Genomic DNA, 25,417 nt, shown 5'->3' on the forward strand with positions numbered 1-25,417 from the left:
AAGACCCTCTCTTCCTATAGAAGGTTTCCTGGTTCTTTGTTTTGGTTGCTTGCTAGAGCCATCTTGACCTGCTTCTTTATGTGATTTGATACTATTGCCTCTGAGCCATCAATAAATTATTATATTTATTTATTGTATGTTTGCTTACTGCATCAACTTCTTGTTTTGCTTTGTTCTGACATGCCCAAGTAGGCTGGGCATGTGAGCTACTTTGGTTATTGGTGTCTTTGAAGGTCACATCCTGTCATCAGGTGGTTAGATCTGCTACTAGGTATATGTTTACTTTTCTTATGCAGATTCAGTGCAAGTGTCCAGGATGTCAGTCAGGGCGTGTGTGGTACAGACTCTTACTTACAGTCTTAGACAGTCAGGGCTATGTAGGGGTGACTGAAGTAGACACAGGTGTCTGGCTGCAGTAGGGGGTTATGTGCTGAGCAAGGTAGAGGGCAGACTGTTGTCCTTGAGTGCCTGAGTGGAAGGCATGCCCCTGTCCCCTAGAGCACATAGATGGGTGGTTTTGCAGCTGGAATTCCAACAGTCAATGCTGTTGGCTGTAAGGACTTGGAGGCACAACCTATTCTCAGATTCCTGTAGTGGGTGGTTTGGTGAAATGAGTGAAACTGCTAGTCCTCAGGTCCCTGATGTGGGTAGGTGAGAACCCTGCTTAATGGGCAGGGTGGTGTCAACTGTCATGAATTTTCAAGTCCCCCTTGGCTGTTGCAGTTGAAAATAGGATTCAGGTATACATCCTGTTGTTCTCTGCTAATGAGGGCCTATGCTGTTGAATCAGGCCACACAAGTCTAGGCAGGGGTGAAGAGCATTTGAAATCCATTGACCCTTTATGCCAATGTCTAGGCAAAGGGGCAGTGCCTGCCCCGAGTTCCCAGCTTAGTGCCTAGGTAAAGGAGCAGTGCCTGCTGGCTCCCCAGCTTAGGGGGTGTGACTTTTTTTGAAGCCACAAGAATGAATTCCTGAGTTCCCAGCTTAGGGCACTTGGTGAGATTTTTTTTTTCTTCTAAAGCTACGAGACTGGTTTGGTTGTGACAGCCCTTATTTTCAGCTTAGGGGGTGTGGCAATTGAATAAGAGTGGTGATAAAGGGCATCCTTGTCTGGTTCCCTTTCTAAAGGGGAATGCTTTCAGACTCTCTCCAGGTAGGATGAGGTTGGCTGTTAGCTTTGTACACATGTCCTTTATTATGCTGAGGTATTTTCCTTCTATTCCATGAACTCAGATACAAAAGTCCTTAGCATTTTTGCTAAGGACTTTTGCATCTAACTTCATGAGGGATATTGGTCTGTAATTTTCTTTTTTTGTGATGCCTTTACCCGATTTTGGTATCAGGGTCAGGCTAGCTTCATAGAATGAGTTTGGGAGTATTCCATCCTTTTCTATGCTCTGTGCGTTAACTCTTCTCTAAAAGTTTGGTAGAATTCTCCAGTGAAGTTGTCGGGAGCAGGGTTTTTTGTTGTTGCTGTTCTTGGGAGTTTTTAAATTACCTTTTCAATCTCTTCCTTTGTTATGGGTTCATTCATTATTTCTACCTCTGAATTTGTGTTAGTCTGGGTAGGTAGTGTGTTTCTAGAAATTTATCCATTTCCTCTAGGTTTTCACATTTGTTAGAGTACAATTTTTCATAGTATCTATTATTCTTTTAATTTCATTCGGGTCTGTTGTGATATTGCCCATCTCATTTCTTATTTGGTTATTTGCTTTCTCTCCTGTTTTTCTTCTGTCAGTCTGGTCAATGGTTTATCGATTTTGTTAATCTTTTCAAAGAAGCAGCTTTTGGTCTTGTTAACACTTTCATCCCCATTGTTTTTCTTTATTTCATTTAGTTCTGCTCTAATTTTTATTATTTGTTTTCTTCTGGTGCCTGAGGGTTTCTTTTGTGGCTCTCTTTCTGTTAGTTCAAGTTGTAGAGATAATTCTTTGATTTTGGCTCTTCCTTCTTTTTGGATGTGTGCATTTATTGACATAAATTGACGTCTGAGGACTGCTTCAGCTGTGTTCTAAAGGTTCTGATATGAAGTGTTTGCATTCTCATTGGATTCTATGAATTTCTTTATTCTGTCCTTAATTTCTTCTATAATCCAATCATTTTTGAGCAGGATATTGTTCAGTTTCTATGTGTTTGATTTCCTTTCCCTGCCTTTTCTGTTACTGATTTCTACTTTTATGACTTGATGGTCAGAGAAGGTGCTTTGTAATATCTCGATGTTTTGGATTCTGTTAAGGCTTTCCTTATGACATACTATGTGGTCTATTCTAAAGAATGTTCCATGTGAATTAGAAAAGAATATATATTTGTCTGCTGTTGGGTGGAGTGTTCTGTGTGTGTCTGTGAGGTCAAGTTGGTTGATGTGGCAGTTAGATCTTCTGTGTCTTTATTGAGCTTTCTGGATGTTCTGTCTTTCACTGAAAGTGATGTTTTGAAGTCTCCTACTATTATCGTGGAACCGTCTCTCTCGCTTTTCAGTGCTGTTAAAGTTTGTTTTATGTATCTTGAAGCCCTGTCATTGGGTTCATAAATGTTTAATACGGTAATATTCGCCTGGCATATTGTCCCTCTAATCATTATATAGTGTTCTTCCTTATCCTTTGTGGAGGATTTAACTGTAATGTCTATATTGTCGTAAATTAATATTGCCACTCCTGCCCTTTTTTTGATTGTTGTTTCTTGATATATATTTTTTTCTATCCTTTTATGTCTTTAAGTCTATGGTGTGTCCCTTGTAGGCAGCATATAGATTGTGTTTTGTTTTGATCCATTCTGCCACTCTCTGTCTCTTTACTAATGCATTTAGTCCATTTACATTCAGTGTGATTATGGATAGGTGTAAGTTTACTGCTTTCATTTTGATGTTTTTTTGTGTGTGTTGTTGACAGTTTTTTTTCCTCTTAATTTTTTGTGCTAAGTAGTTGTCTTTTCCTCTTTTTCATTGTTATTGATTTTGTGTTTGCTGAGTCTTTATGTTTTTCTTGTATTCTATTTTGATGTGTAAGAGTGATAGTCTCCTTTGTGGTTACCTTATTCTTTACTCCTATTTTTCTAAGTTTATACCAGTCTTTTATCTCTTTATATTGCCTTGACTTCCTCTCCATATGAAAGACCTACATTTTTTAGTCCCTCTTTATTGATTTAATGTTGTAATCTTTTACATAATGAAATCTCTGTTTCCCCGTTTTGAGGATTTTTTTTAAATCTTGATTTCTTTTTTTGTTATTTCCCTATCTTGGTTGATATCTGGTTTCTCTGTCCTGTATTCTAGTTTTGGGTTGTTATCTGATTTTCTAACCAGAGGACTCCCTTTAGTATTTCTTGTAGTTTTGGTTTGGTTTTTATGAATTCCTTAAACTTTTGATTACCTGGAAATGTCCTAATTTCACCTTCATATTTGAGAGGCAGTTTTGCTGGATATATGACTCTTGGCTGGCATTTTTTTTTTTTTATTCAGACCTTTACATATGTCATCCCATTGCCTTCTTCCTTGCATGGTTTCAGCTGAGTAGTCCAGGCTTATTCTTATTGACTCTCCTTTATACGTGACTTTTTGTTAATCCCTAGCTGCTCTTAAAATTCTCTCTTTATCTTTGATTTTGGCCAGTTTGATTATAATTTGTCTTGGTGACTTTCTTTTCGGATCTACTTTGTATGGAGTTCGATGAGCATCTTGGATAGATATCTTCTCATCTTTCACGATACCAGGGAAGTTTTCTGCCAACAAATCTTCAACAATTCTCTGTATTTTCTGTTATCCCTCCCCTGTTCTGGTACTCCAGTCACTTGTAGGTTATTTCTCTTGATAGAATCCCACCTGATTCTTGGGTATTCTTCATTTTTTTTTAATTCTTTTATCTGATTTTTTCTTGGAATATATTGTTGCCAAGTGTTTTGTCTTAATCACTATTTCTGACTATTTCCTCAATTCTGCTCCATTGACTTTCTATTGAGTTGTCTAATTCTAACGTTTTATTGTTAATCTTCTGAATTTCTGATTGCTGTCTCTCTATGGATTCTTGCAGCCTATTAGATTTTTCATTATGTTCTTGAATAACCTTAATTTCCTCGACTGCTTTATCTGTGTGTTCCTTGGCTTGTTCTGAGTTTTGCCTGATCCCCTTCCTGGTCTCTCAAAGAGTTCTGTATATTAATCTTTTGTATAGGGTTGCTATGAGTCAGATTCGACTCGACGGCACTGGGTTTGGTTTTTTGGTTTATTCTACATCTGGTAATTCCAGGAATACATCTTCATCCAGAAGATTCCTTGATTCTTTGTTTTGGGAGTTTGTTGAAGCAATCATGGCCTGCTTCTTTATGCTATTTGGTATTGATTGTTGTCTCCAAGCCATCTATAAGTTACTGTAGTAATTTATTTTATGTTTGCATAAAAAATTTTTTTTTTTTTACTGTGTCCTAGCTTCTTGCTTTTTTTTTTTTTTTTGATACACCCAAATAAGCTACTTGGGTGAACTAACTTCATTATTGGAGCTTTTGGCACTCTAATGCCCTGTCACCAGATTGCTAGAGCTGTTACCAGGTATACGAGCCTAGGAGTCCATTTGCTATTCTTGTATGGCTTCAGGTCAGGTGTCCATGTAGTCAGTCACCAAGTGTGTGCTGCAAGCTCTCATTTACAGTCTTAGAGGAGTGGTGGTGATTGGCGTATGCACAGGTTTCTGATTGCAGCAGGGGTCAAACTCTGAGCAAGGCAGAGGGCTGGCAACCATCCCCCAATTGTCTGTGAAGAAGGTGCGTCCCTGTTCTACAGAATATACAGGTGGGTGGGCTCTGCAGCTGTACAGTAGGCACCCAATGCTTTTAACTGTAAAGACTGGGAGGCACCACTTATCCTTGGATCCCTGTTGCAGGTGGCTAGGTGGCAGGGGTGAAGCCACCAGCCTTCTGGCCCTTGGTGTGGGTAAGTGAGCTCCCTGCTTAATATGCAGAGCAGTGTCAAATGTCAAAAACCTGAGTCTACACCACACAGCTGAAACAGTTAAAGTCAGACCTTAGGCATATACACCCTTGCATAGTGACAAGAGCCTAGGTGCTGAATTGGACTACACGGCTCCATGCAGGGGTGAAAAGGATTCAAAGTCTGTGGACCACTTGTGCTTGGGTAGGAGCTGCTTCTCCCCTAAGTTTCCAATTTAGGGGAGTGGCAGATTATTTTTCCCCCATTTGTTAATTTGTTCCTTCTCCAAGGCTGGGAGAATGGCTCAGGTTGTGCAGCAGAACCTATCTCAGGCCCAGGGAAATCGACTGTCACTGAAGCCAGCTCAGGGCAGAGAGAGTAGGGATCAGACAGACAGTAGAGAGCTCCTTCAAAAGTGGAGCTATTAGATCCTCACAATAAATTAGATGAAATCACTTATCTTGTGCCGAGAGTGCTGTTTTTTTGCTGATTCTGGAGGCATGAGGAGATTCTGTGCCACTGGCTCTCTGTAGCTATGAAAACCACATCTTGAACACTACCACTGTCCTTGCCACTCTCCCCCAGGCGATCAGGGCTGAACCACTTGCCTGCCTTCTTTCACTGAAGTAACTGCATCCCGAATGCTACCGCCAGCCCCGCTGCAGTCTTCCCAGGGAATCAGGGCTGAGTGTTCCTGCTGAGTTAGGTCTGGCAACTCCTTGCTGCTTCTGCACCATCTCTCCCTCCCCCTACCACTCAGTTTGATTTCTTAACTTTGCCTTTGATGTTCAGGATTCCTAGCTTGTCATATGCATAATCGATTCACTTGTTTTTCCAGGTTTTTTTGTTTTGTTGTAAGAGGTACCACCAGAAGTATCTGACTACTCTGCCATCTTGGCCTCACCTCCAATAGTGTATTATTTAGTTTCCATGTATTTATTTATTTTTCCCATTGCTGATTTCTACCTTCATATACAGAACTGGGTTTTTCCTTATGGTTAACAGAATGCTTTGTATGATTTCAGTCTTTTTAAATTTGTAGAGATTTGTTTTGTGTTCTAACGAGTGGTCTATTCTGGAAAATGATCCATATGTACTGGGGAAGAATGTGTATTGTTCTGACACTGGGTGGAGTGTTCTGTATATGTCCATTAGGTCCAAATTGCTTATGGTTTTATTTAAGTTCTCAATGTCCTTAGTGATCTTCTTTTTTAGATTTTGGTCTATAATTAAAAATTATATGTTGAAGTCCCCTGCTATTATTGTGGAGTTGTCTATTTCTTTTCATATTAATTAGTATTTGGTTCATGTATTTTGGAGCATTGCAGCTAGGTGCATACATATTTATAATTGTTATGTCTTCTTGCTAGGTCAACACTTTTATTGCTATGTAATGTCCTTCTTTAGGGCCCTAGTGGCACAGTGGCCAAAAGCACTTGGCCGCTAACCAAAAGGCCAGAAGTTTGGAAACAACAGCCACTCCATGGGAGAAAGATGTGGCAGTCTTCTTCCATAAAGATTTACAGCCTTTGAAACCCTATCAGGCGTTCTGTTCTGTCCTATAGGGTTACTATGAGTCACAATCAACTCAACAGTAGTGGGTTTCAGTAGGCTTGGGTTTATGGTACTTCTTTATCTCTTGTAATAGATTTTGATTTAAGTCTATTTTGTCTGATATTGGTATGGCCACACTTGCTGTTTTTTGTTTAATGATTGCATGGAATATTTTTCTTCAACCTTTTAATTTCAGTCTGTTTGTGTCCTTATGTGTAATGTGTGTTTATTATAGACAACCAAGTGATGGATCGTTGTTTTTTTATCCATTCTATCACTCTCTGCCTTTTGCATGGGGCATTTAGGCCATTTACATTTAAGATTATTACTGAAAACAAAATGTCTACTACACTCATTTTGCCATTGCTTTTCAAGTGTTTTGTATCTTTTTTAATTCTGATTTTCCTATTTTTGTTTGTATTTGGCTGCTTTCTTGTAATGAGCCTTTTTGCTTTCTTCTTTTTATCTGAGTATCTTTTTCTTGGTGATTTCTTAGTGGTTACCACAAATATTACATTACACAACTTACGATTGCAACAACATTTAACGTATGAACATTTAACATATAACCTTAACATATAAAATCTATTCTGATATGCTCTTCCCTTTCCCATTCCTGTGGTGTGTCTCCATTAATATCAATATACAACTTATATTCTATAAGTTTACTTTGTACTTGTGTCTTATAAACTTGATGTTGTATTGAGTTTATTCCCTGAAAATATCATATGCTTGGTTCTTATGATTGTCATGTTGCATTTTTTGGAGATCTCTCTTATTTTTTATTTATTTATTTTTCCCATGTATAGATACTAATATTTATTTAACGCTCTTGTGTTTCCATTTGGAGTACTCCCTTGAGTAATACTTGAAAACCTGGTCTCCTTGAGTAATACTTGAAAACCTGGTCTAGTAGCAGCAAATTCCCAGAGCTTCTGCTTATTTAGGAATGTCTTGTTTTCCTCCTTGTGTTCGAATGACAATTTTGCTGGGTAAGGAATTCTTGATTTGCAATTGTTTTCATTCAGTATTTTATATATGTTGCTCCATTTTCTTCTGGTTTCTAGAGTTTCCGGGGAGAAATCCTCAATGATTCTTATGAAAGATCTTTGGTATATTACATTGCATTTTTCTCTCATTGCTTTCAGAATTCTCTCCTTGTCTTCGGTTTTCAAGAATTTTATTAGGATGTGGCATGGAGTTAATCTTTATGTATTTCTTCTAATTGGGGTTCATGCAGCTACCTGTATTTGCAGGCTTGATACTCTGTTCAGATCTGGGAAATTCTCTCTGATTATCTCTTGAAAACTTCCTTCTGTGCCTTTACTGTTGTAATGGCGCTGTGGAATTCCAATAATTCTAATGTTAAATTTCCTAATTGGATCCCATATTTGCTTTTGAGTTTGTTTGGTTTTCTTTGTTCTTTTGTCTTGATCTCTTGAGACTTGTTAAGTTCAGTTATTTTGTCTTCTAGTTCATTTATTCTATCTTCTGTTTGTTCATCTCTATTGAGTGTTTCTCTTACTTTTTTCTAATTCAGTCGCATTGTTCTTCAATTCCAGTAGTTCTTTTTTTAAACTGTTTTTAATTTTCTTGTTGAGTCTTTCATTTTGTTCCTCCATTTGTTTCCTGATATCTACTAGTTTTAAGTGTGCTTCTCCTGTCTTTAAACTCGTTTAGAACCATAGTATGATTTTTTTCAATTTTTTTCCCAATAGCCTGGCCTCCATAGGAGAAATTTCCTCTCCTTCATATTTTGCTTTTGATTGGTCTTTCTTCTCTTGTGATTTTGTGTGTTTTATTTTTTTGTTGAATGTGGGCCATTTTGTTATCTTTTTTTTAAATTTAAATCTTTTTTTCTGATTTTCATCGAAAATTTTGTGATTGGACACCATGGCACAGCAGTGGCCAAGCACCCAGCTGCTAACCTTTGCCCCCACCCGCCCACCACTCCATAGGAGAAATATGTGGCAGACTCTCTCTGCGAAGAGTCACAGCCCCGGGAACCCCAAGGGACAGCTCCACTCTGCCCCACAGGGTAGCTATGAGTCTGGATTCACCCTATAGCAGTGGGTTTGGTATCTTCTCCTACTAATCACTAGAGGGCACTCTATCCTTAGGTTTTTCAGTGCTGATTCAGGAGTTTTGGACGCTTGACCTCTGAAATTCAATAGCTTGCGGAAGGGGGATTTAGCTGTTTGCAGAAGTTGATGTAAGCAGTGGTGTTCCACTTTCCAGTGGCAAAAATGGGAGACTCTCTATGTCTTTCCCTCCTGAGTGCCCCTGCACAGGCTTCCCACAATATCCTGCTGTGGGCAGTCAGCCATTTCCTTCTGTGTTGCCCATCCAAAGTATTTCCCTTGCCCTGATGCACTTACATTTCCTCCCTAGGCCTCAGAAAGTTTCAACAGCATTCTCTCGCAGCACGACAGTCTCCCTTTGTGCAATTGGGGGCCCAATTGTGCAGCCCATGAACTCCCATGGCCAATCTGTGCCACCTAAAAAAAAATTCTACAGCTCCCTCAGTTTAGCTCTCTCTCTGTGTTCCCTGTTTGGGGTGTTACCCAACCCTGTCCCAAAATGGCTGCAATGAATGAGTGCTCCAGATGTTAGGGGTTAGGTTCTCCCAGCTTCTGTGCCATACCTGCTCCTCTTCTTCCCCACTTCTGGACTCACCCTGACCCCAGCTGCCATCTGGAGTTCTGAGATCTCAGCCTGTGCTTGTTTTTATTCATTGTTCAGTGGGTTAGTTGCAGAGGGAGTAAATGGAAGCATCCACTCACTTTGCCATCTTGCTATGGCCCCTAGAACATAAGCTTTATGAACTATGTTATGCCAATTGATTGAATTGACCCACAAGACTATGACTTGAAGTCTTCAAACCAAGAACACTCATCCTGTGAGGTGATTGCTTATGTCTATGAAGTATCTGCATCTATAGCTCATATTTGACTTATTATGTATGTATCTGTGTCAGAGCCCTGATGGCCTAGTGGTTAAGAGCTCAGCTGTGAACCAAAAGGTCAGCAGTTCAACCCCACCAGCTGCTCCTTGGAAACCATATGGGACAGCTCTACTCTGTCCTATAGGGTCACTATGAGTAGGAGCCCACTCAATGGCACCTATCAACAACATATCTGTATCTTATCTGTATCTATATCTATATATGTATTTTTGTTGTCGTTGCTGCAAAATTATATATACCAAATCATCCTTTTTATTATGGACCACTTATTGGCACTGATTACACTAGTCAAAGTACACTGTGCAAACTTCACCCACCTTTGGTGCTACCTTTCCCATCACCATAAACAGAAAGTGACTACTACCTAGAGGATGATTCCCACTCTCCCTTCCCCACCCTCACCCCTGGTAACCACCAATGAACATTTGTATCTGTATATATACCTATTCTTGTCATTTCATAAAAGTGGTATCATACAATATTTGTCTTTTTGTGATTGACTTACTTTGCTCAGCATTCACGTTGCAAGATGATTTGAGAACTCATTTTTCTTTGTGGCTGCACAGTATTCCACCATATGTATGTATCATATTTTGTTTATCTATTCATCCATTGATGGGCACTTAGGCTGTTTCCATCTTTTCTACTATTCTGAGTAGTGCTATAATGAACATTGGTGTGCATATGTCTGTTCTCATCTCTTCTATTAGATCCTTAGGGTATATACCTAGAATGGAATTGGTGGGTCATGTGGTACATCTATTTTAATTTTTCAAGGAACCACTGTACTGTTTTCAACAGTGGTTGTACAATTTTACATTTCTATCAGCAGTTCTAATCTCCTCACATCCTCTCTGACATTTGTTGCTTTCTGTTTACTTGATCAATGCCATTGTAGCAGGTGTGATGTGGTATCTCATTGTACTTTTCTTTTTTTTATTGTGCTTTAAGTGAACGTTTACAATTTAAGCCAGCTCCTCAGAGAAAAACTTATACACAGGGGGCGGAGCCAAGATGGCGGACTAGGCAGATGCTACCTCGGATCCCTCTTACAACAAAGACACGGAAAAACAAGTGAATCGATCACATACATAACAATCTACGGAGAACGAACTAATATGGGGAAGCAGCGATTGTTTCCAGAGCCTGGAGCCAGCGTGCCAGTCAGGTATGGCACAAGCACAGAGAGCTGCTCCACTCCTCTGAACTAACCCCGGGAGGAGGACCAGCCGGTTCCGAGGGCGGCGTGAGACGCAGCCGGTAGGAGAAGTCCCCGGGAGGCAGTGACTGGTCTTGGAGCAGGAAGAGCAGCATCCCAGCCGGGGAACCATCCTGCCGGGATTTGGACTGGACGCAGCAGATTTTCTGGAAAAACTAGTTTCCCCGTGATGGCTCGGAGACAACAATCCATATCAAACCACTTAAAGAAGCAGACCATGACAGCTTCTCCAACCCCCCAAACAAAAGAATCAAAATCTTTCCCAAATGAAGATACAATCCTGGAATTATCAGATACAGAATATAAAAAACTAATTTACAGAATGCTTAAAGATATCACAAATGAAATTAGGATAACTGCAGAAAAAGCCAAGGAACACACCGATAAAACTGTTGAAGAACTCAAAAAAATTATTCAAGAACATAGTGGAAAAATTAATAAGTTGCAAGAATCCATAGAGAGACAACATGTAGAAATCCAAAAGATTAACAATAAAATAACAGAATTAGACAACGCAATAGGAAGTCAGAGGAGCAGACTCGAGCAATTAGAATGCAGACTGGGACATCTGGAGGACCAGGAATCAACACCAACATAGCTGAAAAAAAATCAGATAAAAGAATTAAAAAAAATGAAGAAACCCTAAGAATTATGTGGGACTCTATCAAGAAGGATAACCTGCGGGTGATTGGAGTCCCAGAACAGGGAGGGGAGACAGAAAACACAGAGAAAATAGTTGAAGAACTCCTGACAGAAAACTTCCCTGACATCATGAAAGACGAAAGGATATCTATCCAAGATGCTCATTGAACCCCATTTAAGATTGATCCAAAAAGAAAAACACCAAGACATATTATCGTCAAACTCACCAAAACCAAAGATAAACAGAAAATTTTAAAAGCAGCCAGGGAGAAAAGAAAGGTTTCCTTCAAGGGAGAATCAATAAGAATAAGTTCAGACTACTCAGCAGAAACGATGCAGGCAAGAAGTGAATGGGACGACATATACAGAACACTGAAGGAGAAAAACTGCCAGCCAAGGATCATATATCCAGCAAAACTCTCTCTGAAATATGAAGGCGAAATTAAGATATTTACAGACAAACACAAGTTTAGAGAATTTACAAAAACCAAACCAAAGCTACAAGAAATACTGAAGGATATTGTTTGGTCAGAGAACCAATAATATCAGATATCAGCACAACACAAGGTCACAAAACAGAACGTCCAGATATCAACTCAAATAGGGAAATCACAAAAACAAACAAATTAAGATTACTTAAAAAAAAAAATACACATAACAGGGAATCATGGAAGTCAATAGGTAAAAGATCACAATAATCAAAAAGAGGGACTAAGTACAGGAGGCATTGAACTGCCATATGGAGAGTGATACAAGGCAATATAGAACAATACAAGTTAGGTTTTTACTTAGAAAAATAGGGGTAAATAATAAGGTAACCACAAAAAGGTATAACAACTCCATAACTCAAGATAAAAGCCAAGAAAAATGTAACGACTCCACTAACATAAAGTCAAACACTATGAAAATGAGGATCTCACAATTTACTAAGAAAAACGCCTCAGCACAAAAAAGTATGTGGAAAAATGAAATTGTCAACAACACACATAAAAAGGCATCAAAACGACAGCACTAAAAACTTATTTATCTATAATTACCCTGAATGTAAATGGACTAAATGCACCAATAAAGAGACAGAGAGTCACAGACTGGATAAAGAAACATGATCCATCTATATGCTGCCTACAAGAGACACACCTTAGACTTAGAGACACAAACAAACTAAAACTCAAAGGATGGAAAAAAGTATATCAAGCAAACAATAAGCAAAAAAGAAGAGGAGTAGCAATATTAATTTCTGACAAAATAGACTTTAGACTTAAATCCACCACAAAGGATAAAGAAGGACACTATATAATGATAAAAGGGACAATTGATCAGGAAGACATAACCATATTAAATATATACGCACCCAATGACAGGGCTGCAAGATACATAAATCAAATTTTAACAGAATTGAAAAGCGAGATAGATACCTCCACAATTATAGTAGGAGACTTCAACACACCACTTTCGGAGAAGGACAGGACATCCAGTAAGAAGCTCAACAGAGACACGGAAGATCTAATTACAACAATCAACCAACTTGACCTCATTGACTTATACAGAACTCTCCACCCAACTGCTGCAAAATATACTTTTTTTTCTAGCGCACATGGAACATTCTCTAGAATAGACCACATATTAGGTCATAAAACAAACCTTTGCAGAGTCCAAAACATCGAAATATTACAAAGCATCTTCTCAGACCACAGGGCAATAAAACTAGAGATCAATAACAGAAAAACTAGGGAAAAGAAATCAAATACTTGGAAAATGAACAATACCCTCCTGAAAAAAGACTGGGTTATAGAAGACGTCAAGGAGGGAATAAGGAAATTCATAGAAAGCAACGAGAATGAAAATACTTCCTATCAAAACCTCTGGGACACAGCAAAAGCAGTGCTCAGAGGCCAATTTATATCGATAAATGCACACATACAAAAAGAAGAAAGAGCCAAAATCAGAGAACTGTCCCTACCACTTGAACAAATAGAAACTGAGCAACGAAAGAATCCATCAGGCTCCAGAAGAAAACAAATAATAAAAATTAGAGCTGAACTAAATGAATTAGAGAACAGAAAAACAATTGAAAGAATTAACAAAGCCAAAAGCTGGTTCTTTGAAAAAATTAACAAAATTGATAAACCATTGGCTAGACTGACTAAAGAAATACAGGAAAGGAAACAAACAACCCGAATAAGAAATGAGAAGGACCACATCACAACAGAACCAAATGAAATTAAAAGAATCATTTCAGATTATTATGAAAAATTGTACTCTAACAAATTTGAAAACCTAGAAGAAATGGATGAATTCCTGGAAAAACACTACCTACCTAAACTAACACATTCAGAAGTAGAACAACTAAATAGACCCATAACAAAAAAAGAGATTGAAACGGTAATCAAAAAACTCCCAACAAAAAAAAGCCCTGGCCCAGACGGCTTCACTGCAGAGTTCTACCAAACTTTCAGAGAAGAGTTAACACCACTACTTCTGAAGGTATTCCAAAGCATAGAAAATGACGGAATACTACCCAACTCATTCTATGAAGCCACCATCTCCCTGATACCAAAACCAGGTGAAGACATTACAAAAAAAGAAAATTATAGACCAATATCCCTCATGAACATTGCTGCAAAAATCCTCAACAAAATTCTAGCCAATAGAATCCAACAACACATCAAAAAAATAATTCACCCTGATCAAGTGGGATTTATACCAGGTATGCAAGGCTGGTTTAATATCAGAAAAACCATTAATGTAATCCATCACATAAATAAAACAAAAGACAAAAACCACACGATCTTATCAATTGATGCAGAAAAGGCATTTGACAAAGTCCAACACCCATTTATGATAAAAACTCTTACCAAAATAGGAATTGAAGGAAAATTCCTCAACATAATAAAGGGCATCTATGCAAAGCCAACAGCCAATATCACTCTAAATGGAGAGAACCTGAAAGCATTTCCCTTGAGAACGGGAACCAGACAAGGATGCCCTTTATCACCGCTCTTATTCAACATCGTGTTGGAAGTCTTAGCCAGGGCAATTAGGCTAGACAAAGAAATAAAAGGTATCCGGATTGGCAAGGAAGAAGTAAAGTTATCACTATTTGCAGATGACATGATTATATACACAGAAAACCCTAAGGAATACTGCAGAAAACTACTGAAACTAATAGAAGAGTTTGGCAGAGTCTCAGGTTATAAAATAAACATACAAAAATCACTTGGATTCCTCTACATCAACAAAAAGAACACCGAAGAGGAAATAACCAAATCAATACCATTCACAGTAGCCCCCATGAAGATAAGATACTTAGGAATAAATCTTACCAAGGATGTAAAAGACCTATACAAAGAAAACTACAAAGCTCTACTACAAGAAATTCAAAAGGACATACTTAAGTGGAAAAACATACCCTGCTCATGGATAGGAAGACTTAACATAGTAAAAATGTCTATTCTACCAAAAGCCATTTATACATTTAACGCACTTCCGATCCAAATTCCAATGTCATATTTTAAGGGGATAGAGAAACAAATCACCAATTTCATATGGAAGGGAAAGAAGCCCTGGATAAGCAAAGCACTACTGAAAAAGAAGAAGAAAGTGGGAGGCCTCACTTTACCTGACTTCAGAACCTATTATACAGCCACAGTAGTCAAAACAGCCTGGTACTGGTACAACAACAGGCACATAGTCCAATGGAACAGAATTGAGAACCCAGACATAGATCCATCCACGTATGAGCAGCTGATATTTGACAAAGGACCAGCGTCAATTAACTGGGGAAAAGATAGCCTTTTTAACAAATGGTGCTGGCATAACTGGATATCCATTTGCAAAAAAATGAAACAGGACCCATACCTCACACCATGCACAAAAACTAACTCCAAGTGGATCAAAGACCTAAACATAAAGACTAAAACGATAAAGATCATGGAAGAAAAAATTGGGACAACCCTAGGAGCCCTAATACAAGGTATAAACAGAATACAAAACATTACCAAAAATGATGAAGAGAAACCCGATAACTGGGAGCTCCTAAAAATCAAACACCTATGCTCATCTAAAGACTTCTCCAAAAGAGTAAAAAGACCACCTACAGATTGGGAAAGAATTTTCAGCTATGACATCTCCGACCAGCGCCTGATCTCTAAAATCTACATGATTCTGTCAAAACTCAACCACAAAAAGACAAACAACCAAATCAAGAAGTGGGCAAAGGATATGAACACACATTTCACTAAAGAAGATATTCAGGCAGCTAACAGATACATGAGAAAATGCTCTCGATCATTAGCCATTAGAGAAATGCAAATTAAAACTACGATGAGATTTCATCTCACACCAGCAAGGATCGCATGAATCCAAAAAACACAAAATAATAAATGTTGGAGAGGCTGCGGAGAGATTGGAACTCTCATACACTGCTGGTGGGAATGTAAAATAGTACAACCACTTTGGAAATCTATCTGGCGTTATCTTAAACAGTTAGAAATAGAACTACCATACAACCCAGAAATCCCACTCCTAGGAATATACCCTAGAGATGCAAGAGCCTTCATACAAACAGATATATGCACACCCATGTTTATTGCAGCTCTGTTTACAATAGCAAGAAGTTGGAAGCAACCAAAGTGTCCATCAATGGATGAATGGGTAAATAAATAGTGGTATATTCACACAATGGAATACTACACATCGATAAAGAACAGTGACGAATCTGTGAAACATTTCATAACATGGAGGAACCTGGAAGGCGTTATGCTGAGCGAAATTAGTCAGAGGCAAAAGGACAAATATTGTATAAGACCACTATTATAAAATCTTGAGAAATAGTAAACCTGAGAAGATCACATACTTTTGTGGTTACGAGGGGGGGAGGGAGGGACGGAGGGAGAGGGTTTTTTATTGATTAATCAGTAGATAAGAACTGCTTTAGGTGAAGGGAAAGACAACACTCAATACATGGAAGGTCAGCTCAATTGGACTGGACCAAAAGCAAAGAAGTTTCCGGGATAAAATGAATGCTTCAAAGGTCAGCGGAGCAAGCGCGGGGGTCTGGGGAACATGGTTTGCGGGGACTTCTAAGTCAATTGGCAAAATAATTCTCTTACGAATTCATTCTGCATCCCACTTTGAAATGTGGCGTCTGGGGTCTTACATGCTAACAAGCGGCCATCTAAGATGCAGCAATTGGTCTCAACCCACCTGGAGCAAAGGAAAATGAAGAACACCAAGGCCACACGACAACTAAGAGCCCAAGAGACAGAAAGGGCCACATGAACCAGAGACCTACATCATCCTGAGACCAGAAGAACTAGTTGGTGCCCGGCCACAATCGATGACTGCCCTGACAGGGAGCACAGCAGAGGACCCCTGAGGGAGCAGGAGATCAGTGGGATGCAGACCCCAAATTCTCATAAAAAGACCAAACTTAATGGTCTGACTGAGACTGGAGGAATCCCGGCGGCCATGCTCCCCAGACCTTCTGTTGGCACAGGACAGGAACCATCCCCGAAGACAACTCATCAGACATGAAAGGGACTGGTCAGCGGGTGGGAGAGAGACGCTGATGAAGAGTGAGCTAATTATATCAGGTGGACACTTGAGATTGTGTTGGCAAGTCTTGTCTGGAGGGGGGATGGGAGGATAGAGAGAGAGGGAAGCCGGCAAAATTGTCAAGAAAGGAGAGACTGAAAGGGCTGACTCAAGAGGGGGAGAGCAAGTGGGAGTAGGGAGTGAGATGTATGTAAACTTATATGTGACAGACTGATTGGATTTGTAAACATTCACTTGAAGCTTAATAAAAGTTATATAAAAAAAAAAAAACTTATACACAAATTTTTTGTGACTCTAGTTCCTCTCCCTACCATGTGACAGCACACTCCTTCTCTCTACTCTGTATTTCCTGTGTCCATTCAACTGGCTTCTGCCCACCTCTGCCTTTCCATCTCACTTCCAGACAGGAGCTGCCCACATAGTCTCATGTGCCTACTTGAGCTAAGACGCACACTCCTCTCCAGTATCATTTTATCTTATATTCCAGTCTAACCTTTGTCTGAAGAGTTGGCTTTGGGAATGGTTTTAGTTTTTGGCTAATAGAGAGTCCAGGGACCATGACCTCTGAGGTACCTCTAGTCTCAGTTAGACCATTAAGTCTGGTCTTTTTATGAGAAAATGAGGTCTGCATCCCACATTTCTCCTGCTCCATCAGGGATTCTCTGCTGTGTTCCCTGTCAGGTCATTGTAGATTTGATTTGCAACTCTCTAATGGCTAAAGAGAGCCCTGGTGGAGCAGTGGTTAAGAACTTTGATAACCAAAATGTTGGTAGTTTGAATCCACCAGCTGCTCCTTGGAAACTATGGGGCAGTTCTAGCCTGTCCGATAGGGTCACCATGAGTTGGAATCGACAGCAACGGGTTTGGTTTTTGGTAATGGCTAATGACAGTGAGCATTTTTTCATGTGTTTGTTGGCCACTTGAAGGTCCACTTTGATGAAGTGTCTGTTTTTGTCCTTTGCCCATTTTTTAACTGGGTTGTCTTTTGATGTTATTATAAAATTATATATTGTAATAAAGACAGATAGGTAGATCTGTTTCTGTTTCTGTCTCTATCTGTATATGATATTAGACCCTTATTACATATGTCATTCTTGAGGATTTTTTCCCAGTCTGTAGGTTGTCTTTTTACTCTTTTGATAAGTCTTTTGATGAGCATAAGTATTTAATATTTTTTAAATTAATAAAAATTATCTAGTTTGTCTTCTGTGCTTTGTGCATTTGTAGTTATTTTTGATCATTTATCATTAAAAAAAAATTAGATCCCACAATTTTACCCCTGTTTTTTTCCAAAAACCTTATAGTTTTAGCTTTAGTATTTAGGTCCTTGATCTATTTTGAGTTAGTTTTTGTGTATGGTGTGAGGCATGGGTCTTGTTTCATTTTTCTGCATGTGGATATACAATTTTTCCAGCACCAGTTGTTGAAAAGACTGTTCCTTCCCATTAATGGACTTTGACCCCTTGTTGAAAATCAGTTGTCCATAGATGGTTGGATTTATATCTGGGTTGTCAATTTTTTTCTGTTGCTGTATGTGTCTATCATTGTATTAGTACTCAATTTACTTTTAAGTTCCCCCAATAGATGTTTTCTTTCTGCGGTCACATTTCTAGTCTCTTAGAGTTCTTTTGATTTTTCTGATTATATCTTTTTTATATGATGCTGTTTTATCACTGTGATTTTTTATAATAATTTATATAATGTGATTTTTCTGTTATTTCTCCATATATTAATTGTGGCCTTTTTAAAGTTCTCCTCAGCTTTTTAAATTATCTCTGTTTCTGATAGATTCAGTCTTTGTCTTTGATTGTTTGATCATTCTCTTCATGTTGCTTTTTGCTGTTGTTAGGTGCCGTCGATTCTGACTCATAGAGACCCTATGAAGGCAGACTAGAACTTCTCCATGGGATTTTCAAGGCTGTGACTTTTTGGAAACAGGTTGTCGGGCCCGTCTTCTGAGACACCTTTGGGTGGGTTCCAACTGCCAACCTTTAGCTAGTAGTCAAGCACATAGTCACTTGTGCCACACAGGGACTGCCTAGTTGTTCCTTAGTTCTTTGCTCATATATAAGAAGAAAATATTGGGTGGCCAGTGTGAATTTCCTCTGTGGCCATGTGTGGGATTCTCTTTCCTGCATGATGAACTTGTACCCATAGCTCTCACTGGCTCAGGGTTGGGCATGTGTGAAGATGAACAGACATGTAGGTGGCTGTCAGAATGCAAACCCCAAAATGACAGAAAAAAGACTTATTTATTCAGAGGCAGGAGCTTCCAAAATCCACTTCGGAAGTCAACTTTTCTTAAACATGTAGTTCTATGCATTGCCTTGCATTAAATGTTGATTGCACCAACCAGGAATGGGGAGGGGTAAAGAAGGGTTAAGATAGTACTCCAAAGACAGACCTCCCAGTTACCTCTGTCTTCAATCTCACTTCTCTCCTGCCTGATTCCCTCATTGCCCTTGCCCTCCAGTGCCTCAGCAGCCCACGTGGAGTGTCCAACGCTGTGGCACCCATTAGGCATCTTCCATTCTCTGTCTTCAGAGAATGGGTGTACCTCCTCTTTTGTGGGTGAACCACTACCACCACCACCACTATCACCTCTATCACCCCCATGCTTTTAGCTGTTGTGAGCTTATCCCTTCCATGCCTTGTACTGTTGCTTTAGGGAGACCTCAGAGGCAGCAGGGAAAGGGGGGAAAGTAAGTTTGTGAGTCTGGTCAGCCTCCATGAAATGAGAGTTGGTTAGAACCACTGGTCTAAGGTCTGTGAGGAAAGTAATTTGGCTTTCTCCAAACTACCATCTGCCAAATATGTATACAATACTCGATTTGATTTCTTTTAGCTGCCTGTTCTTTTCAGCAACAATTTAAGGGAATGCTTTCAAAACCTGCCTTAGTGAACTCTTTCAAAATCACATTATCAAAGGATCTGTACATCTGAACAAGATGAGACTTGTGAGAAGATTTAAGCTACAGTGTCAACAAAGTTTTCTGGAATCTAGGTTTAGTTACCAGCTCTCCCAGCTCATCCTGGCAGCATCAGAAGTCTGGACAGTCCTTTTCCCTGAGGCAAGGCTGCAGGGTCAGGCTAGGGCACCCTGCCAGTGTGGCACCAATCTTTGCTGCCACTGACGGAGTCACAAAGGCCTGAGGGGAAACAGCCGGAGAGAACCAGTCATGAGGAGGGAGCGCAGAGGGCCCCAGCACCTGGAGAGACTGGGCCAGGTGCCACCAACCTAGATGACATGTGGAGAGCAGAGTAAGGCAGCATAGACCCTCCAGGACTGAACACAGCCTGCCCTGGGTGCACAACAAAGCAGATGATGGGAGTGGCCAGTCTGGGCAGAGCAGGTGGACTAGAGAGGACAGAGGGAGCACTCATCAGTAGAACAGGGGTGTGGATGAAACTCAAGGGTGTGGTCAGAGGGGAAGCTTCCTGATTCCAACCTGCCTGGTGTCAAACTGGGTGAAAGAGGACAGATCAGAGCCAGGAGTAACTACCAGATCCAGTTGGGCTACATTTTGGAAGACCTAATTGTTAGTGGCAGTGAAGAGTACCTGGAAGTGTTTGAACAGTAAAAACATGTAATAAACACCATGTTTTAGAATGTTAAACTGACTATACCAGTAAAGGAAGTGGTAACATGGCAAGAGACTGAAGGAGGATTTGACCAATATGAAACTGATCAAACAGGCAACACATGTTAACTTACTATGGGACCCTTCCAGAAAAACATGCATCAGTATTGCCACAAGGGTCAAACTGCATCTCGCAGTAAAGGGCAAAGAGAGGAAAACCCAGGCTGCTACTTTTGAAGCAAGGATCCTACACTCCTTGCTTCAAAAGGGCTGTGACTCTCAAACAGGGTTTGCTGAAGAAAACCAGGGACCACAGGGCAGCACTTTTGGCCCAGCCTCTGCATGGAGGAACCAGAGAGTCCACCTCAGGGACGTGCATGTGGCTGCTGTTTTAAACACAGAAGTTGTATAATAAGTTGTTTTATAAGTATGTGTGTCTGTTTATATAAAGACAGTATTATGTATTATACACTGTGTCATGGTCTAAGGAAATGCCCCACACATCAAAGGTAGAAATTTCAGTTCCATATACCCGCTTTCTAATAGTGCACCTTTCTGGTGAGTTCCTTTCCCACCGGAGTGGATGAGCACGTTCTGTGGACAGCACCCTGGGACACTGCTGCATCCTTCTTTCCTCACCCAACTGTACTGCTCACTCCCCAGTGTCTTCTTGGGATGAACCTCCTGGCAACCCTGTCCCAGAGGCTGTTGAGAGGCTGGCATCACCAGGTGGTAGTGCCAACCGTGTTCTGTGTGGCGTGACTTGCAGAACATCAGGGAATACACACATCCTTCATTTAGTCTCTGATATTCCTCAGCTCCTTGATCTTGAATGCCTAATATTCTTTCGTTGAGGAGGACTCATCCATTAAATCATCAGTAAGAAGATTTTTATTGAAAATAACTCCCAAGGAGGAAGCATGTAGCTTGAATTCACACTAACATTCGACACTGTTGACTAACCATTATTTAGGGCCTATTATGGCTCCTGTAATGGATGCCTCACACATGATCCCATTTAACCCTCACCCAACCAGTCAGAGAGGTGTGGTCAGCCTGGCTTTACAGCAAGGAGGAGCCTGGCCCCAGCACCACCAGATGGCTGCATACTCCACCCAGAACTGCTAATGGACAACTCAGGGGCTTCCCAAGCTCCACTCTATGCCAGCCCTCCCCTGTGTCTGATCCATTGTATTTCTGTGTTCACCTGAGTCCTGGGTTTGGTGTCTGAGGCCACTCACGTGACTGTGGCCCTGGCTTTTTACCTTTGTGGGTGCCCTGCAGCCCCACTGTGTACACTGTGCAGCCCCTCTCTCCCTCTCTTGGTCTCTTTCCATTCCATGTACCCCCTGGTTCCCCCTAGCACAAAAGCAGTGAGCCTGTGTAGGTGCAGACCCAGGACCTTACCCTGGCTCAGTCCTTAACCCTACTTTGCACTGCATGGTCCATCTCAACAAAGCGTCCTGGGTTGTCCGAGAATAGAGGAGACAGAAAGGAGGCTCCAGGGCTGAATCAGGGTGAGGGGGGAAGAACAAGCATTCACCATCTGTCACATGGCTGTGATGTGATCAGTGAGCTCCCCAGGCCACTCGTGAGATCCCGAAGGCCCCTCCCCAATATTTTGTTCACAGATATAGCACACATGTCTTCACTAAGAGCTCCCACTCCCCTCTCCAGCAGGACAGAAGGGAGAACCAGGCTCAGAGGAACTCTCCTGTGGCAGCCTGCCTCTGCTCCCAAGCCCCTGCCTCATCTTGAGCAGGGTACTCGAAAGGGAAGTACAACACAGAGCAATAAGCTTCCCCTGAGCTGCCTGCAGCAGACCCCTAACTAGCACTCACATGTATTACCTCACTCATTTTCAAAAATCCTTGGAGGTGGATGTGGAGTTTGGAGCCACTAATGAGGTAAGTAAGCTCAACCCTTCCTTAAGGGCTGTGAGCCAGTGGATAAATAGACACAGGAGACCTGTGGGGGATGACAGTGTGGAATGTCAGCCAGCTTCCCCTGCCCCCAGCACCCCCCCACGAGGGTCAGGCCAGACTGGTGGATGCCAGGCTTGAAGAGAGTGGAGTGGGCAGCCTGTGGACATTGCATGCTGGCCAAGAAAGCTATAGGCTAGGTGGGGCAGGCCAGATCCCCAACTCCATTGCCCTTGTGCAGAGCTGAGGAGGGGGCAGCCTGGCACAAGAGCTCAGTGACACAGAGAAGTGTACATAGTTCTTAAAAGCCCCATTTTACAGATGAGAACATTGCATATCAGAGACTGAAAATGGCTGCTGTGTACTGAATTGGGCACATCCTTTTCTGGAAGATCCCTTGCTCACAGGACTCACTGTGAAGCTCCTCATGACTTTGTGTGTGTGTGTGTGTGTGTGTGTGTGTGTGTGTGTGCATGTGAGATTAGATGTGTCCTTCACTCTCTGGAGCAACTCACTGAGGAAAACCAGCATCTTAAGGTGGGCATTCTCCATGGAGGAGACCTGAGCTGCTTTCAACTCCCACCACTGCTTTCCATCCAAACACGTTGGGAGAAAAGCCAGAAACCAATTGTCCAAAAGGGAATGGGGGGAATAGATCCTAGAGGAGGGCTGAGCCTATGTATAGGGAATGGAGCTTAAAGTGGAATGAGAGGGAAGCACAGGCCTCCTGGAAGGCAGGACAACTAGGTTTGGTCATAGACACCTGCCTTAAGGGGATTTGATTTGGGCATCCTAGGGGCAATGGAAGGAGCCCTGGTGGTGCAGTGGTTAAACAGCTGCTAACCAAAAGGTTGGCAGTTCCAACCCACCAGGTGCTCCATGGGAAAAAGATGTGGCAATCTGCTTCTGTAAAAAGTACAGCCTTGGAAACCCTATGAGGTTGTTCTACTGTCCTGTACGGTCCCTATGAATTGGAGCTGACTCGAAGATAAAAGGTTTGGTTTCGGTTATGGGGACTATGGTGCAGACCTTGGGTTGGGCATGAAGTACTACCTTGAAAACAAGAACTGTGTTCATGATACTAATAACAACTCCTAATTATTGGCCCAGGAACCAAGCATGGTAACTGTGATCATTAAGGTTGTGTGTCAATTTGGCTGGGCCATGATTCTCAGTGGTTCGGCACCTATGATGTAGTTTGGCAGTGATATGAGGAGCCCTGGTGGTACAGTGGTTAAGAGCTTGGCTGCTAAACAAAAGGTTGGCAGTTTGAATCCACCAACTGCTCCCTGGAAACCCTATGGGGCAGTTCTACTCTATCCTACAGGGTTGGTACGAGTCAGAATCAACACGATGGCAATGGATTATTCAACGGATTATGATGATGTGATCACTTCCATGATGAGATTTGATATAATGTCATCACCTCCCTGATGGGATCTACTGTGAGTGGCCAATCATTTGAAAGGGAATTTCTTTGAGGCTGTGGCCTGCATCAAATGTAAGTGGAGTTTATGGCAAAGTTCACGGGCTTTTGCTCACACTGGATCCTGCAGCTGGCTCCTGTTTGTCTGACCTCCAGTTCTTGGGTCTCTGGTTTTGTCTGCCGATCTTGGTATTCATCAATCAGCCTGTGAGCAAGAGCCCTGCTGCCTGACCTGCCGACTTTGGGTTCATCAGCTCCTGTGGCTACCTGAATTGGGAGAAACCCCCATCCTGACCCATGGATTTGGAACGGCCCAGCCTCTACAACTGCCTGAGCCATTTCCTTGACATAAATTTCTCTCTATATATATTTATATGCTTTACTGGTTTTGCTTCTCTAGAGAACCCAGCCTAAGACAGTACCCTTGAGCACTTTACATAATAGTCAGCCAGGTTTCTGGCAGACAGCAGGTTTTGATCAAGAGGGGATGTGGAGTTGAAGAGAGTTCATGAAGGGGCTCTTCACAGGGTGTGAGTAGGGCTAAGGGAGCCTCAAGTGGAGGTGCAGTGCTCAAGGAAGGCTGTTAACCACTCCCAGTCTGGGGACCAGGGAAGGGTGTGTATAATGGGAGCAGAGGAAGAGTTGGAGCTATGTATTGGTTCAGGTCCTTCAGGAAGGAGACACCAAGATGACATCAGAAGTGAAAAAGACTTACTAGGGAAATGCCTATGTGGGGTAAAGGCAGAGAAAGATGGCCTGGCAGTGGTGAAAGGAGGATGGAAAGGAAGGAGAGGTGGGAAGGCAGGCCTCACCAGCAGGCCAGTCTGAGAAAGTCATGGCCAGGTAGTGGGAGCCCCAAGCTCCACCAAGGGAGGCCCACATGTGGCAGGAAGCCTGAGAGATTCAGTCCATAGATTCAGTCCATGCAGTCTGAAGTATACAGAGAGTAAATCTAGAGGAGAGGTACCCAGAGTATCTCAGTTCACAGCCCCCTTAGTGTTCAGGAAATTTTTCACAAGGCCAAAAGAGATGTATAAGAGTTCCATTTATTAAGCATTTAGGTCCAAACACCTTGACAAGTATTTATGTCCTAACAACATAGTAAACCAAAAAAAAAAAAAAAAAAACCCATCGCCATCGACTCAATTCTGACTCACAGCAACTCTACAGGACAGAGTAGAACTGCCCCATAGAGTTTCCAAGGGCCCCCTGGTGGATTCGAACTGCCAGCCTTTTGATTAGTAACTGTAGCACTTAACCACTATGCCACCAGGGTTTCCAACAACATAGTAGCTATTTGAAAATACAAAGCATATAAAATGAAAAAACGTATATTTTGTATCATTCTGAAATAGCCACAATTAATTAATGTGTGCACTCAACTTCTCAAACCTCACAAGCAGATTGGGCAACACCACCCTCCTTTTCTGCCCCACAATGACTTTTGCACAGCACTTGCCTTTTATTACAGCAACTTCTAAAAACCCAGTTTCACAAAGACATGATGTCATTTATACGAAGGTAGCCCACCATGATGCTGAAATTGTGAACTACTTCAAGCTAACAATTTATGCAGAGCCCTACAGATGACAAATGTTGTGTTACTCTCAAAAAATGTAAAATACCCTGCAAG

This window comes from Loxodonta africana, chromosome 6, assembly GCF_030014295.1.
Source record: "Loxodonta africana isolate mLoxAfr1 chromosome 6, mLoxAfr1.hap2, whole genome shotgun sequence".
Lineage (NCBI taxonomy): Eukaryota > Metazoa > Chordata > Mammalia > Proboscidea > Elephantidae > Loxodonta > Loxodonta africana.